The sequence below is a fragment of the Triturus cristatus genome, chromosome 6 (assembly GCF_964204655.1).
Source record: "Triturus cristatus chromosome 6, aTriCri1.1, whole genome shotgun sequence".
NCBI classification, from domain to species: domain Eukaryota; kingdom Metazoa; phylum Chordata; class Amphibia; order Caudata; family Salamandridae; genus Triturus; species Triturus cristatus.
The window spans coordinates 366,614,513-366,633,188 of NC_140589.1; positions in this window are offsets into that span (position 1 = coordinate 366,614,513).

An 18,676-nucleotide genomic window follows, 5' to 3' on the forward strand; every position below is an offset into this window, starting at 1 on the left:
CAGCGATTTGTTTACCATGGAGCGATCAGCGCATTGAGAGTTAGCGTTGTTTCTCTATTTCTTGTCAATGAGCGCCCCAACCTTATCTCCCTAATTGATTGTGGCGCGCTCACCTTTGAATTTCTGACAGCGTTACCCGTAACCTGTCAGCTGCATTCCAGTCTCCTAGGTTACTGCCATACGGGTGGCTCAGCACTTCTGATTGGTTCTCCCTCATGACAGCATGAGTAACCTGTCCCCTGATGGGTCCATTTTTGCTGACACTTCTTTTCTTAATCCGCCTCCGTCTAACCCCGCGGGACCTCCGGCTGCAGGCTCATTCCAGCCCGGTTCCCCGACGGACAGGTAGGATTTTTGCTCGCCGGGCTTAAACTGCCCCCCTTCCATTTCCTTCATATTTCTCTGAAGGTGACTCATTCTCCACCCTCGAACGATGGTTTTGGGAATACTTCTTGACTTTGATTTACTTATGTACAGACATGTTCCATTTCATACTGCTCTGACCCATTAAACAGTACAGGTCACGTTTCCAACTCCGCTCCTCTTTGTTGATAAACGATGATCTTTGCTTATATTAGCATTTTGTGCACATACCGCTTTTGTCAGTCTCCCTCGTTTTTAGAAGACCCTCTCACACTTTGCACACTCGCTCATGACATGTAAGCTACTCCCTCTTCAGCAGTCTTACATCTTTTTTTCAGAGCGGTGTTCCTTCCTGAGCGGTTGCCAGGTGGAGGTCCATTTTCCACCCAGTTTATACGGGTGAGTGGTGCTTGCTTTCAGTTTACATATTCACACTTGCTATTACTGAGCAATTAAGCCCTACATTTTTACACTGAGTCTTTTTTTTGTCTAGGTGTTGTATGTATCATTGAGGAGACGCGCACCCTCCAAGCAACTTGAGGGTGTTCTCTATATCCTTTGTCACGTTTTTTCATTTTTGCAGTAGCTTACCAGGTCCTGATGAAAGCCGAAGCCTAGTCAGGCGCCACGGCTGAAACATGTTGACCACTATCCTATACATTGCTCCACTGATTACAATGGATTAGTGGGGCCTTCACTCCTTTTAATCTAGCATCGGCACGGCGGTGTCCAAGAGAGTCCTCCTGGCCGTCCCGTAACTAGTTTTAACACACTCCTACTGCACTACTATTTCATCAGCACTGCAACCCCCACTCACACCCAGTTCATATGTGGATTTAGTCCACTTTTCAGTGCATAATATAAACAGCATTAAGCTCTTACCTCTCGTTGAGGGGCCTGCCGCCCCCTGAGAGTTTGAGATTTTCTTTGGGATGCAAATCCCATGTGATGGGGTTCGTTACCCAGGGTGAGTGATTGACCACGTCTTTGAGGGTTTGCCCTTTTCACCACGTACTTTAGGCTTCTGTTCCTCTTTTTACACACCACCTTTTCTCTTTGCCATTTTAGACCTCAGGATTTTTCTGTGTTATAGGTATATGTACTAATACTATATGTTGGAATCGTCATGTTGAGTTATATGTAGTGCTTCTGGAACTTGGGAGCTAGTAGCAGTTCCGTAGTAGGGCAGAGGGAAGTATATGCTGCTCTCGGGAAAGACGGGATTGTTGGTCCTGTATGTATGCAGGAAAAGAAAACGTGTGACAATTGAAGTTGCGCGTCACATTGTCTGGGTTCGGAATCAGTGACATTGTCGTATGTTACTATTAGAAATATTTCTGGTATATAAGGAGTGCGTATGGTAGTGAAGGTTATCTGTGAAACTCTGGTCTTAAGTCCTAGGGATCCGTAAGGTTCACCGTTAAAGCTTATCGCGGGAGAAGTAATAGGTATTCTCTGAGCTTGTTTGAGAAACTGGGCAGAGGTAAGCTGCTTGGTTAACGTGTTATATAATTCTGTAGTGGAGCAGATTGTTCGCTGTTCTCGGGAAAAGCAGGATTCTGTGTGTATGTACTATATATTTCCTTGTATGAATGTGCGTGAATGCTCATATATTTAGTTGATTGTAAGACTCTTTAGACAAGTCCTAGAGGAAACAATTAATGAATGTATGTTAGAAGAGCAGAGTAGAGGGATGTGCTACTCTGTGAACGGGATTCTTGTGAAATAGATTTTCTTTACTATTCTGTGGTTAGCGAAGCAGACAATGGAGATGTTTATATGTTGTAACTAATAGATTTTGTAGAAATTTGACACGGAGTCTACTGAGAAATTTTGTAAAGGAGGGGTAGACGAGTGACAAGAGACAGGAGACAGAAGCGACTGCAGCGACTGCTGACGTCAAACAGACCGCGCTCTGATTGGGTATTAGATCAGAACAGTGCTCGCGCTGAGATTGGTGCGTTGGTGTGAGCCGCGCAAGGATTGGTAGAGCTATTCTAGTGACGTAGACGCTCTAGGATTGGTGCGTTAGTGTGAGTAGCGCTGTTATTGGATAAAACATCGTACTATTAAGTTGTATTACGGAAGGGATTAGAAAGTTTTGGTAAACGTTAAAATGTATTACCAAGAAGAGAAAAAGAAAAAATCTTTGTTCAGAAAGATTAAAAATTGGTTCGACAAGGATAAAGATGTTAAAACGAGAGAGGGTGAATTGTTACCTCCATCGAAAACGCCTGCATCCTTCATGGCTGCGAGATATGGGTATCATACCTGTATATGGTTGGAGAATTGGGTTAGGTATACAAAGGAAGATGGAGTTTTAGCATTTCCAGAACATGGTTCATTTAATCTGGCCGTGTTGAAAAATTTACGGGAAAAGATGTTATGTCTTGACCCAAGACCAAGGCCGACACAGTTTGAGGCTTTAGTGGAATGGGAAGAGGAAGTACATGAGCGAGAGAAGCAGAGGTCTGGGGGACACTATAGGTATATGTTTGGGAGGAGACATGGTCGTGAAACTCATCATGATCGAATGACGAGATGGCGAGATGCTAGTATGTCAGAGGGATTATATCCTATGAGAACAGTTGAAGAGGGAACAGAAAGGGTTCCTGAGGCAGAAGTGAGGAGATATGGAGTTAATGAATATGAGGATGAGGTCTTGAATGACATGATTTACAAAAGACCACCTCCATATAGACCAGAACCAGAAGAGAGTACACCAGTTGTTTCTCCGATAAGAGATACAGTGCGTATCATTGAGACAGAAAATGTGACACCTGAGTTAAGAAGTGGTAATCCTTTCAGGGAAAGAGAGAATAGAAGCAGTGGCGAAAATACGAGAGAATTAGCCAGAACTACATCGGAATTGACTGAAAAGATCAAAGAGCTGACAAAGAATCTAGACGCTGTTACGGTGCCCGTAACTATAGGTCCGATTATGCCTGTTTTTGATAAGCAGAGGACAGGTGAAAATGGTTTGGTGATTCCATATGTTGGGAATAAGATAACAAGTTTAGCTGGTCCCTCAGGAGATTCAGGAAAAAGAACAGAAAGTAGTGATCTGAGGCAATCCAGACATGACACATGTAGTGAAGGATTAGAGGTACAGTCTAATTCAAGACTGGATGCTGGTGAAGCTAGTTGTTCAGGGATGCCAATTTTAGAACCGCAGAAGAAAGTGGTTCCAGTGAGAAAATCTACTGAAATAACAGCTGAAGATTTGAATGATTGGATGAAAGTTCTTCAAAAGAGGGATAAAGATTCACAAGCAATTGATGTGGCTAGGTTACGTGTAGAATTAGAAGAGCTTGTTGCAGGGACAGTTCCTACAGAAATTCTAAAAAATCATCATGATGGTGAATTGTTGTTTATGTGTAAAAATATCACCTGGAGAGCGAAAAATACGCATGCCAGGTTAAGAGCAATAGCAAATGACTATGGAGTTGACATTGATAAAGTGAAAGTTTTGCAGAAGTCTTACAGGATGGATTTCACAGATAAAGATATTGAAAATTTGAATGGTACTGGTAGAACAGGACAGATTAAAGAGATGATCGCTTTATTGCGAAAATGGGGTGATGTTGAGAAGTGGAAGGATAGGTGGTACAAGAAGAGGGAAGAATCAGGAGATAGGACTTATTCAGCATTTCCTGTGAGAGAAAAAGAGAAACCAGTGGATACTTATCCTATGAGAGAAATACCTGGAGGAGGATATGTACATGTTCCATGGACCAGACAGGATATTTTATCATTTACGAATGATTTCCCTCGATTGAGAGAAAAGCCCGTCGAGTGGTATAGGCAGGTAGACAGGTTTGTGAAATTGTCAAAAGTGCTGTGGATTGACCTGAATAGTCTGTTTGATATAATTGTTCCAGCAGACTTGTGGGCTGAGTGTAAAATAGTTGTGAGTTGGCCTACTGAGGAATATCCAATAGATCAGAGAACAGGAGCACCAGATCCAGAAGTAATGAGAAAGTATGAGCAGGTGATCGTATACCTGAAAAATAAAGTACCTGCAAAAGAGACAGACTGGGTTAAAATAGATCGAACACATCAGGAAGCAAAAGAATCAGTTCATGCTTTTTACGAGAGGCTGATACTGGCGTTTAAACAATTCAGTGGAGATGAACACCTGGGTGACAAGGATTTGAGTCATTTTGTATACAGATTTGTATATGGCCTGAGACCTGAGATTAGTGAAAGAATTCGTGAGCATACTGTGGATTGGCAGAGTAAGAAAATAGATGAGATTCTGAGACATGCAAAATACTTCAGTGATGAAATTGAAGCAAAACAGAGAAAGCTGAAAGAGAAAGCAATGTGGGCACAAGTGAAAGTTGCGGAAAGACAGGAAGCACAGTTGGTGGAACAGGCGAATAATGCAGGAAATAATGCAGGGAATAGACCTAGGTATGCAGGGAAAGGGGAATCTTGAGGAAGCTAAAAAAAAGTTCCCATGTCACAACTGTGGCCAACTGGGACATTGGAGATCTGAGTGTACCAATCGACCATTAGTGAATAATGAGGGAAAATCCTTAAATCAACAGGTGCAGAACGAAGGGAATAATCAACAGCAGCAACAACAGAAAGTTGTGAGACAGCAGAGTCAAGAGCCAAAACCGCCCTTGCCGCAGAATAGAGGATCACAAAAGTATAATCCGGATTCGGGATTCTACAATGATGAGCAGGTAAACAAACCAAGGCGTTCTAACCAGGTACAACAGTACTTGTTAAAGAATGAAGGGAGTGAGTCTGAGGGTGATTATTGACGGTGCCGAAGAGAGGAGGAAGAGTGCATACTTGGTGCAACTCTAGAAATAGACCAGGCAGGACCATTTGTAGATGGGAAAATAAATGAAGAAAGTGTTACTTTTTTGGTAGACACAGGTGCGACAAGATCAACTGTCAGGTCAACAGCTATTAGAAATCTTCCTCTCTCGGATGAAGCAATCCAAGTAGTTGGTGTAGCCAATACACAAATCAGGACACGTCTTACTGAACCAGTAAGAGTACAAATAGGGAAATTTTCAGACATGCACAGATTTATCGTCTGTGACACAAGTCCAGTGAACCTGTTAGGTAGGGATTTGTTATGTAAAATGAATTGTACAATTTTTTGTACACCGGATGGAATAGCTTTTGAAACACCAGATGAGGATGTTTTGTACCGAATGACTCTAGAAAATAGAGAGAGTGAGTTAATTGGTGCATATGCTGTGTTTGATCCGGAGGATTTGCCTCAAGAGCTGAGAGACACAGTGAAAAGGACAGTTTGGGATTTTACTGGAGAGGATGTGGGATTGATGAATAATGTAGATCCTGTGAAAATTTCAGTGAAAGAGGGAATTACTTATCCTAACATTCCTCAGTACAAAATGACACCAGAAATAATTGAGGGAATAACTCCTATAATTGAGAAAATGATTCAGCAGGGAGTTCTGAGAGAACTACTGAGTAGTCCGTGTAATTCACCGATAATGGGGCTAAAGAAGCCTAATGGGAAGTTCAGGATTGTACAAGATTTGAGAAAAGTTAACCAAATTGTGGTGGCATGTTGTCCTATTGTGCCAAATCCATCAGTGATTTAGTATCAGATTCCTCATGATGCTGAGTGGTACACGGTGATTGATTTGTGTCATGCTTTCTTTTCAATTCCATTGCATCATGACAGCCAGCCGATTTTTGCATTTAGATTTGGCCAGCGTATTTTAGAATGGTGTCGTATACCACAGGGGTATACAGAGAGTCCTTCAATAGTCAATCAGTTATTGAAAAAGTCATTGGAGAGTTTGATCATGCCTGAAAACTCAGTACTAGTGCAGTATATTGATGACCTACTTGTGGCATCAAAGACACGTGAAGCTTGTGAAGTAGATACTATAGCTTTACTGAATCATCTGGCAGATGGAGGGTTAAAAGTATCTCCAGCCAAATTGCAATTTTGCAAGAAAGAGGTGCATTATCTTGGACATAATATTGAAAAAGGTCTGAGAAAAGTGACTGATGACAGGATCAAAATCATCAGGGGAATGAAGGCCCCAAAGACCCAGAGGGAAGTGAGAATGTTCCTGGGAATGGTGGGTTATTGTCGTCAGTGGATAATTAATTTCTCGCTGATAGCAAAGCCACTGATTAAGCTGACAAAAAGTGAGATGACAGACCCATTGGAACTAGATGGGGAACAAATGGCAGCATTTGAAGAGTTGAAAAGCAGAATGTGTGAAGCCCCTGCTTTGGGTATGCCAGACTATGAAAAGGAGTTTGAATTGTACTGTAGTGAGAGAAATGGATGTGCACTTTCAGTGTTAATTCAGAAGCATGGATTACTGAGAAGGCCTATTGCGTACTTCTCATCGACACTTGACCCTGTAGCTGTAGGTTTACCAGGATGTCTGAAATCTGTGGCTGCAACATGCAGAAGCCTGGAACAGAGTGAGGGAATCATAATGGGATATCCTGTAAGGGTATTCGTACCTCATAATGTGGCAATTCTTTTGACAAGAAGCAGAACTCAATACATGTCACATAGTCGGTTGACTAAATATGAGAAAGTCATTCTGGGAGCATCAAATGTGACTTTGGAGAGATGTGTGAATGTGAATCCAGCGACATTGTTGCCGGATATTGAAAATGTGGGTGTGAAAACTGAAGATGATCACAATTGTTTGGATGTGCTTGATTACTGTACAAAACCGAGACCAGACATAAGGGATCTTCCCTTGCATGAGAGTGATCATGTGTTGTTTGTGGATGGATCATGCCTGAGGAATGATGATGGTGTGCTATGTGCAGCATATGCAGTGTGCAAAGTTTCAGAAGTAATGGAAGCATCACCATTGAAAGGAGTGAAATCTGCGCAAGTTGCTGAATTAGTGGCATTGACAAAAGCTTGTGAAATTGGGAAAGATTTGAGAACGACTGTGATGACTGATAGTCAGTATGGATTTGGAGTTGTGCATGACTTTGGCCAACTTTGGCTACAAAGAGGTTTCTTGACGTCGAGTGGGACTCCAATAAAGAATGCTGAAGTGATTGGAAAATTACTTGAGGCGATACAGCTGCCTAAAGAATTAGCAGTTGTGAAATGTGCTGCTCATGGACAAGGAGATGATTTTGTGACAGTTGGCAATCGATACGCAAATGACATTGCTCAATATTGCGCTAAGAATAATCAGTCAATTAATCGGGAACGAAAAGGTGAAATGTCTTTTTGTTCTGTGATGTTTACTAATGTCTTAGAGACGTGGGATGAAGTGAAACAGTTGCAGGATGAGGCAGAGGAGGAAGAAAAGAAAGATTGGATCAAGGCAGGTTGTGCCCCAAGAGAGACAGATCAAGTTTGGGTCTATAGAGATGGCAGACCAGTAATGCCGAACTCCATGCTGTCAGCAATGGCAAGGATGTATCATTGACAGGGACATTTGGGAAGGGATGCGATGATCAGGTCTTTTAAACAAACCTGGTACAATGCAAAGTTCAGGACGATTGCAGAAAGTATCTGTCAAAGATGTTTGATTTGCCAGCAATTTAACACTGGGAAAAAGACAGTGGTGAGTCTGGGAACAATAGGCAGAGAAGGAGGTCCTTTTACAAGAATGCAGGTTGATTTCATTGAAATGCCCCAAGTAAACAGATTAAGGTATGTACTAGTGGTAGTCTGTTTGTTTTCAAGATGGGTTGAGGCCTATCCGACTAGGAGAAATGATGGAGTAACAGTGGCAAAATTACTAAGAGAGTTGATTCCTAGGTATAGATTTCCGGTAACAATTGAGTCTGATAGAGGTGGACACTTCTATAATGAACTCATGAATTTGATTTGTGAAGCATTAAGCATACAGCAGAAGTTACATTGTGCATACAGACCAGAGGCTTCTGGTGTTGTTGAGCAGATAAATGGCACAATCAAGAACAGGATTGGTAAGATGTGTTTAGCCACTGGTATGAAATGGCCAGATGTCTTGCCTCTAGTGCTAATGACTATTAGATCTACTCCTGATAGAACTACTGGTTTAAGTCCGCACGAAATCATAATGGGACGTGCAATGCGACATGCATATGTACCTGTCAATAAGTTGATGACAATAACTGATGACATGATTTTGGATTACTGTAAAGGCCTGGCTGACGCAGTTCATTCTGTGTTTCACCAGATTGGAGAAGAAGCTACCACACTTGAGAAGAAGCAAGCTCATGATCTGAGTCCAGGGGACTGGGTAAGGATTAAAGTACACAGAAGAAGAAATTGCTTGGTTCCAAGGTGGGGAAGACCAAGACAAGTCATTCTAACTACGACAACTGCAGTGAAGTGTGCTGGTGTGAAAAACTGGGTGCATGCGAGTCATACTCTGAGAGTTCCAAACCCAAAAGATGGGACTGGTAGAGAGTATTTTGAAGAATCAGATTCCAGTGATGATGAAGACCCAGAACCAGTGAGAAAAAATCAAAGTTCAGGAAAAGAAGCAGAAAAGGCTTCAAGAGAACCCTTGAGAATCTCAGAAAGGAGATCAGATTCTGTAAGAGACCCTGAAGTTCCAAAAAGCAGTGGAGGAAAAAGAAAAGAAAAGAGCAGTTCCACAGAAATTACTCCTGAATCAGAAGAGGAGGAGATTGAAGAACCACTTGAGATTGTACCTGAAGAAGTAGGGTCAGAAGAAGATAGAGAGGGACATATTGCGGAAGACCCCCGAGGAGGTGTAGGGAACATTCTTGACAAGGTAGGTGAAGGGACAAGTAGACAGCAAGAAGATTGCGTGTCGGAGACCCGAGGAGGGACAGAAGTAGGGAAGTCTCAAATAGTGGTGAAAAAGACTGTGGAGCGAAAGAAAACTGCAGAAGAACAAGAGGCATTTCGGATGAAAGTGAGAATGGAAAATCAGAAGGTCGAGTTCTGAGAAAGAGAACTTGGATTGGAGAAAGAAATAATACAGAAACGAGACCGAAAAAGGTTGTAAGAGGAGATTTTTGGCCTAACAACAGAGTAAAGAGGCTGAGATACAGACTGATAAGAGGAAATACATCGAAAGCTGAACAAGTGAATGAGGTGTCGAGTCAAAACGAAGTAAAGAGGAAGGAGCAAAAGGAGTCAAGAGAACCTGAGGAGATAAAGAGAATTAGAAAACCCAACCAAAAGTACAGATCACCGGAATGGTCTTATGTGGCACTGTCTGAAGAAGGAGAAGAAGAAACAGTGAATCGAGACAATCCGGAGGGGATCTTGAGAAAAGTGGTTGAGGAAAAGGAAAAATCTGTTGGAATCTTAAAAGTTATCCTGACTGACATTGGAGAAGAGTCGGATGCACAGGATGTTGTTCATGATCTGATACAATTTGATGTTGTTGAAGAAGGAGTGAAAAGTGATGAATATCCAAATTGAGTGAACAAAAGAAATCACTTGGAGAAAAGTGAAAAGGAGAAAGTCTGAAATTCAGTTGTCTGAAGTAATCCAAAGTTCGAGAAATTTCAGTAGTGGAGTAGTAGAGGCTAAGTCAAAAGTCAAGGTCAAAGTAGTAAAATGGCTAACATAGAGAATAACCAAAGTAGATGTGCCTTCTTAAGAAGATGGTGTAGAATGTGCTGCTGCTGTACTGGATTATTAATGCTACTATGGGGTGTTTTAGCTTTATTAGTTACATTTAGAGTTACAATAGGTACATTTGAGATGCATATAGAGAATGTGACAAATGCAGAGAAGAGTTCGCAAAAAGTAGTTCCAACTAGAATTAGTAATACTTACATGCATAAAGATAGGTCAATTAATGATTTTTCTAGTAATGTTTTTTCAAAGTTGTTATACGAATATGTGAAAACAATGGAAGTTAGGGATTGCTATGTTTGTATGCAATTACCTGCATCCGTTTCAGAGGGTGTTACTTATCACCATTTACCAGCTACGTGTGGAATTTCTTGTAGTGTATTAAGTAGTGTTTTTTATTTGTTAGGAAAATAGATTATAAGATGTCTAACAAAGATAGTATTTTTGGGCACTTGCCAATGAACACAAAGCTGAATCCAGCTAAAGAAGCTAACATTTTTGGTGAGATTTTTATTGAGAAAGAAGAATTAACATTAGATTACATTTTTAAGAATAATTTAACTTGCAGTTTGGAAGAAGAGGAGAAAGCTTTCCTAAATATGGTGGAGGAAAGGAGATTGAGCATGCATGAAAATACAGGGAAATACAAAGTGAGTGAGACAATTTGGGACATTGAGATGGGAAAAGAATTAAGAAATGGGGTTAGTCCAACTTTAGCTCTAGATGCACCACAGAAGGGTAAGCTGTGCATTACAAGAGGGAAATACCAATATGATACATATTTTGTTGGGACTAGTGAATGTCATGATACATACTTCATTGCAACAGGATGGGGTTTCAGAGGTGGAGAAGATACAATTTTTCCAGGAGTGTATTATGTTTGTGGGAACAAGGCTTATTACAGGTTGCCTGACCATTGGTATGGCACGTGTTATGTGGGCCTGGTCTTTCCAAAGATCTTTCATATAGATAGAATAGAAGATGTAGAACATATTAATTTACTAATGCGCTTCAAGAGGGAAACTTGGTCTGAAATAGTGGGTGACATTTTTGGAGCTTTAATTCCAGCAGTGGGAATTTCTTTGAATGCTTATGGGATTCGGAAACTGTCAACAGTGGTGGATCGCTTATCGACAAATACCGCTGGAGGGTTTGTTTTGGTGAATACGGAACTAATTGCCGTACGTGCCATGTCTATGCAAAATAGACTTGCTCTTGATATTCTATTAGCTAAGGAGGGTGGAGTTTGTGGAATGCTGAAAGTTCAACATTGTTGCACTTACATTCCAGACGAAAGCAAAGACCTGAAGGTCTATATAAAAAATATTACTGATTTGCATGAAGAATTAGTACCACTTGAAGCTGAAAGTATTTGGACTAAAATAGCTAATAAAATAGTTGCTGTTAAGAGTTTTATTGCAAAAATAGGTAGTACTATTATAGGTAAGATATTGTTTCCTTTACTTGTATAATTGTTGCTTTATTGATATTGAGATTGGTGTGTTTGTGTTGTAAAAACAGGGGAGGGAAAAAGAAATTAATTAAAAGAAACAATGAAAAGAGAAATAAAAGGTTGAAAAGAGAACCACAAGAAATTGAATTAGAAGAATTAAGGGAGAGTGTCTATTTAGAAACAAAGAGGGATGATGAAAGAGTGTCTGGTGTGTAGTGTTGTGTAAGGAGAAAAAGACATTTCCAATTTCTCCTAAAATGGGACTAAATATCCCTAAATTTTTTTTTTGGGTTGTTTATTTGGTAATAATATCAACAAAGGGGGGATTGCTGGAGCAGAGTTTTCTGATGAAAATCTATTGGGTTTTTAAGCTCTGGTTTGTCTATTTGTCATAATTAAAATTATTAATTATTAATTACTAATTATTTATTTTGTGTAAATGTTTAAACTTACCAACATGTACTAATGAGAAGAAAACCGACACGTGGGAATGCATTCGTTTGCTATTTAATAAATGTGCATGTTTTATTAAATAAACGTTGCTGAGTGCTGTTTATTTTAAAGCACAAAACGCTTTTGAATTAATGCTTTTCTGTGTTGCAAAGGCTAGATAATTACATACACATAAGGGTATTAGTGGGGTTAACACTGTTTAATCACTATGCTGTGGTAACGTTGTTTTTGTCTCTTTTAATTAAGATGGTCTATTTTGGCCTAGAATAAAATGGCCGCCGTTTGCAGCCTGGTCTCGAGTGAGAGATTTGTGATGAGAGGGCCTTGCTGAATATGGTCGAAGTCATCTGACCACAGTCTTCGCCTGGTTAAAATTTTCCGTGAGGACAGCAGCAGTGCTGGGCGAGTCTCCAAGAAACATTCGAATAGCCTTGGAGGACAAAGGAGCCATAATGAATGAACTGAATGGACTCTGAAGTCATCATGTTAGTTCCGAGGAAATGTGGATGTCGAAAGATACATTTTTTTAGTTCCTGTTCTGTCTTTTTATTTTTGTGATTTTTTCTGAGCGGAGATTTTCCAAATGTAGCAATGCTACATCCTTTCCTGCTCGCTCTGCTCAGCGGTTCGGCGGACGTTTAGAACATTTTATGTTTCTATAATATTGCAAGTTTCTTTATAAATATTGTTAGCCTAGAGAGGGTTTGAGGCCACTTTGCCACTTCTTCCCAAACCTGCGTTGGTGAGGATCGATGCTGTGAGGACGGTGACTCGGGAGATTTCTATTGAGAGACTTGTCCTGATGACCCATTCTGACATTTAGCTAGAATAGGTAATTATGGAAAATGATTTATTCTGATTGATTTCCTTTGACTAATTTTAGATAAAGTACCATAATTTCAAATACGGTGTTGATGATTATTTCTTGTCAGTTATTGAGTACTCTATTTGATTATTGTTGTATAGATTGTTTAGATTATGACTCAGGACAATTATAATAACTAGGTCTTATCGACCTCAGTGTAGATGTGGGGTGTTTAGGAGTTTTCTTTCCACAGGTTCAGTGCTGGTAGAGTATTTGAGCGTATGTTAGTGAAATGGGCCCTAGTGTATATGATGAGTGTATGTGTGTGTAACTGTGAAATTACTCTATCCGTGGAAGTAGGGAGATTTTGTACACCCCAATCTGCATCACAGCAGCGGGCAGACACCTCTGGGCAGTGGAAGTGGATGTGGTATAGTAGCCTGGATACACAAAGGCGGGACAGCGATTTAGGCGTGCGCAGTTGTATGATCTCTGCCATTACTGATTTCATACTATGTTTCAGATGACTAATCTTGAGGGCTGCCCTATATCCCGGCACGTGGTTGGAGACATACCGGTGACAGAAAGGTGAGCTGTGAGGATTTTCTCGACAGTGTCAACACTCCCTCTCCCTCTCCATCTCTTCCTTTCTGTCACTCACACTCTCTCTCTCTCTCACTCTCTATCGCTTCCTTTCTCTCTCTCACATTCTTTCTCTCTTTCTCTGTCTCTTCCTCTCTCTCTCATTCTTTCTCTTTCTCTCTCTCTTCTGCTCTTTCTCACTTTCTCTCTCTCTCTTCCTCTCTCTCACACTCTTTCTCTCTCTCTTCTTGTATCTCACTCTTTCTCTCTCTCTTCCTCTCTCTCTCACTCTCTCTCTTTCTCTGTCTTCCTCTCTCTCTCTCTCACTCTTTCTTTCTTTCTCTCTCTATTCCTCTCTCTCACTCTTCCTCTCTCTCTCACCTTTGATGGACGCATGATGCACAATCTTATTTTGCTTTTAGTCTTGCAGACTGTGATTCACAAATGGTCCAGGGATGACTCGCTATGGCTGAAGCTAGTTTTATTTGTTGTTGTTTTGTTTAAATAAAAATGTTTTATATGTAAATCCATACATGACTGTGATTCTTATTTGTCCAACCTCACATGCATGTTATTAATTCTAATTGTGCGACATCAGCCCATTTCTTACAATCCAGATTTCCTAATGGTGCTGTCACATTTGTTTGTGGGGGGATGAGGGGGGTATGGCGGACAAGGGGCTGGTGGCGGGGGGGTGTCGTAGCAGTGCTGGGTGTCCGAGCTGCATGATCGTTGGCTCCATTGCATCTGTTGTCATTCAGGTGTGGCTCTAGGTTGGGCTCCCTTTCATATTTTAGGTTGTAGTCCGACTTTACACCAGCTCAGAGCAGGTGTAAACTTCCTGCTACTAAGCACCATATCACCTGTGTTGTACTCTCTTCGATGATCTTGCTGGTGGTTGAGAAACTTGTGAAATGATGTGCTCGCTGCTCTTTGCACGGAAACACCTACTCTCCATCTCATTAGCAATATGTGCAGGGGTCATCCATGACGTATGCTTTTGAGGCTGCTATCGCTGGTAAACTGGTGATATGGCTCTTTCCTCCAGCTTGGGAATAGTGTGTTAAATTTATCACCATTTTGGTTGCGAAAAAGTGCTGTTAACTCGGCTATGTGTCCTTGAGAATATACCCCTCAGTGTTTGAAAGACTTAAGAAGTACTCGATTGCCGCGTTGAAAGCAGCGCACCCATCGCTTTCACACGGGGGGCCGCGCTGAGAGCCGTGCTAGAGTCGCGACTAAAGAAAATGGCCACTTTCACTAATTTACATTCGCCCCGGGGACCCCATCCGCGAAGCATGCCGACATGTTCATTATTTTAAAAAAACGAGAAGAGTACTGCGTTTACCCCCCTCCCGTTGCCAATTCCAGCCCTGAGGACCCCATCCCCTGGGGCCTGACCTCACCGTTGGGGACCATGGGGGGAGCCCCAATGACCCCACGGTCCTGCCGGCTCCCTGCATCCTGCGGGAGCCAGCATTGCTTTTCCACACAGTGAGCTACTGACATGCACCTCACCGTGTGGAAAAGCAATCAGCTCTGGATTTTGGAAGCGGGAGCAGGTTCCACAGCTCTCGCTTCCAAAATCCAAAGCAAGTTTGCTATGACAGGGCGGAAGCCGTGTAGCTCCCTCCCTGTCATAACACACAGCACTGTCCCGGGGAGGGGGCACCCCGGGACACTGCAGGAGCCGGTCCTGGGGAGTGGCGGTCCCCAGGGCCATCACGGGCTCCAGGATGAGGGCTGCGCCCCCCCTCCCAACATGAGTGAAGCCCCATGGATGTGGTTGTCCCCGGGGCTGCGGGGTCCTCCGCGGGCCCCTGCTATTATTTTTTAAGAAATGGTCGTGGGCCCTAGCCCACCCGGGGGCCTCATTAAAATAAAATGCGGGAACCTATGCTTCATTGTTTTTTCACAATTTCGGCAGAATTCGCGACCCCAGCACGAACTGCGCCAAAAAATGTTTTGCCCCCTTCTCTTGTTTTATATCTTTGTTTCTCTGTTTTCTGGTGACTCGCTTCTACCGAGTCACAAGATGGCTGCCAACACTTCCTGGTTTGGAGTGTTGACAGCCAATTAGAAAGAAGTTCATGGTCGTGGCAGCCAATTAGAATGAAGCTCGTGGTCGGGAGGGTTCACGACTTCACCACTGCCCTAGATATCAAAACTTTTATTTTTTTTATTTTTCAGAAACTACTGAATGGATTTACACCATTTTAAAAAAATGTCGCTTTCTAAACCAAGCACTATCTTTTTGCCAAATTTAGGGTGAGTCTGTTCAGCAGTTTGGGCTGTAGCCCGTCCCCAAATTTCCTATGGAAAATAATATGGAGAAAACGCGTTTTGGGACCCCACTTTTTTCTCAGCCCCCGCATAACGAATCCGCACCCAAACTTTTAGGATAGATGCTGACATGGATAGACTTTTTTGGGGGAGAATTTTGCGAAGATTCGTCAAACGACGCCAAAGTTATTAGCAAATCAAAAAATGCATTTCCTATGGAAACTAGGTTCTAACTATAACTACCTACTGGCGACTGTATATATATATATATATATATATATATAGATATAGATATATATATATATATATATATATATATATATATATATATATATATATATATATATAGTTTACTGTATGTAACTATAACACACACCCCTGGCATGCACAGTGTTGTCAATAAATATGTAATTTCATTGTCATACAACTTGTCATGAGTGATGTAATACGTGAGGTAATAAGCAGTGCACAAAACTGTGGGAGGCAGAGGACAGGCAAATATTGAATAAATTAATCAGAAACAACAACTGTGCAATGCAGACTACTACAATGAGCCACAAGCACAAATAAGAATATCAAGAAAACTGTATTAGACAAAAATCTAAAAATTATCTCAATGATATAGGCTAATTTAAATATCAATATTAATAAAAAATTGAATAAATTAATGAGTAATCATTTAGACCCAATGGCTCAACAAAATGATGGTCTCTTACCACAAGGCATGGGTAAGCAATGAAGAAGGCATGGAGAGCAAATACAAAATGACATTCTATAATATACACACATGAATGCATGTACGCACACATTCGCACAACATAAACACAAACAGATCTAATACCACAACCTCTGAGGCGGAAGCCGGAGGCATTATTTGCTCGTTTTTTAAACTTTGTATAAATTGCTGAAACTGTTTTTAATACTTATTGACCTCACCCTGAGCTTTTATTCAGGCGTAGCGCCAACCAGGCACCCCACAAGCAACGGAGCTAGCGCTGCTTCGTGGGACAGTTGTTTTGACGGCCGCCATCGCTGCACACGCGAGGCCACGCCCACCTGACAGGCCACGCCCACCCTCTCCCTATATGTGCCTCCCACGTAAGCGCAGCGGACGAGCGCAGCGGGAGCGCCGTTTGCGCGCCAAAGGCGCGCCTAAGGCAAGCACGTCTGCGCCCGTCCGCGACCAGACGCGGCCCAGGGCCCGTCCCCTGGCCATACCACCTCAGACCGGTGTGGGATGGCAGCCTATACGAGGCAGGCGTTACTACATCTGCGCAAGGTGCTGCCGCCGGAATGCGCACATACGCTGCACGTGGAGAAATGGCCTCTGAAGTGTGAGGGTTGCGGCTATACTATCTTCAGAGACCAAGAGATGAGTAAGGAAGGTAACGAACTTTCTGCCTTTCTACTGAATTGTCGATCATTGAAACGTCATAGCTTGAACATTTATGACATGCTGATAGATGACAACCCTGACTTGGTCTTTTTGACAGAAACATGGTTGGATGAGCAATCCCTCCCTGATATTATAGAGGCCCTTCCCGCCGGCTATAACATTCTCCAAATTAATAGAGGGAGTCAGAGGGGGGGGGGGTAGCTATTGTCCATAAAATTGAGCTTCCATGTTCTCTCGAACCGATTGCCATTAATAACTGTGAAACTGGACTATTTTCCATCTCGGTTGGCCCTAATTGCACCATTAAGGGCTACCTTATTTATCGCCCTCCTGGTGTGGCGACCGCGTTCATTGAGAGCATCCTGGAGGCTCTAACGCAATCTGCTTTATGCCATAATAAGTTCATGATTGTAGGAGACCTCAACGTGCATTTGGATGATGTCAACTGCAGGGAGGCTGTATCCCTGATTAATTCGCTGAGAGCTCTTATGTTTGTGTTGGCCGATAACAGAGCCACCCACCAAGCAGGGCATTTGCTGGATCCAATCTTTGTAAATTGGGAAGATATAAGCGTATCTGCCCCGATTAAGATCCTGTGGTCAGATCATTATTTGATCCCTTTTATACTTAGAAGATTGCCCAACAGGGGGCCTATACAGAAACCCCCCGCTATTAGGCGCAGGGACTGGAGGAAATTCAGTCACGATGTCTTCAGTCAAGCCCTAGGACAGGAACCCCCAAAGCTCAGCGACAACTTGGTTGAGGCGTGCAGGATGTATGATGAATGGGTTGAGAGTGCACTGAATAAAGTTGCCCCCTGGACTCAGAAAGCCATGGCTCGGAGCACGAAATCCGCTCCGTGGTTTACCGCTGAGCTGCGAGCCGCCAAAACCAAATGTAAGACTCTGGAGCGTAGATGGAGAGTGGAATACGCCCCCTCACTACGTGAAGTCTACAAGAGTGAATTAAAGTCTTATCATAGACAGATTAGGAAATCTAAAAGAGACTACTACAATAAGAGGATTGACTGCTCAGAGAACACATCTAAAGAGCTATTTATGATTTTGAAGGAACTCTCCGCCCCGCTAGCAAGTTCAGGGGAAGTCCCCCCCTCGACAGAGTCATGCAATGAGATTGCAGACTTCTTTATAGGGAAGTTAGATAAGATCTATGCATCTTTTCAGATTAACACAGAACCCACATATTCGCCTAACCCTAACTGTGAAAAACAGGTTATGAACAAACTTAGGAAGTTTGTGGTCCCCCAAACAGAGGAGCTAATTAACATCTTATCGGACATTCACTCTGGCTCTCCCTTAGATGCGGTCCCAGCGGGGATTCTTCGCAGTCATCTTCCCCAGGTAGCGGAGCACATAGGTAACATGGCCTCTCTTTCTTTCCATGAATGTCTAGTTCCGGACGTCTGGAAATTGGCCCAAGTTGTCCCGATAAAAAAGAAAGCCCATATTTGCATAACACAACTAGACAACCTTAGACCAATTTCCCTCCTCCCCTACTGTGCGAAGGTAGTAGAGAAATTGGTCAACCGACAGCTGGTGAGCTTTGTGGAGGAAAATAAGCTCCTCCACTCGTCTCAGTCGGGATTCAGAGCCAAACATTCGACGGAGACCGCCCTCCTTTTTTCTACGGAACTGTTGCGGTGTCAGGCGGATGAGGGTCACACGGCCGCACTGGTCCTATTGGACTTAAGAGCGGCGTTTGACACCGTATCACACTCCGTATTACTGGACCGTCTGAGTGAGAAGGGAATAACCGGGCCTGCCCATGAGTGGTTGGTTTCCT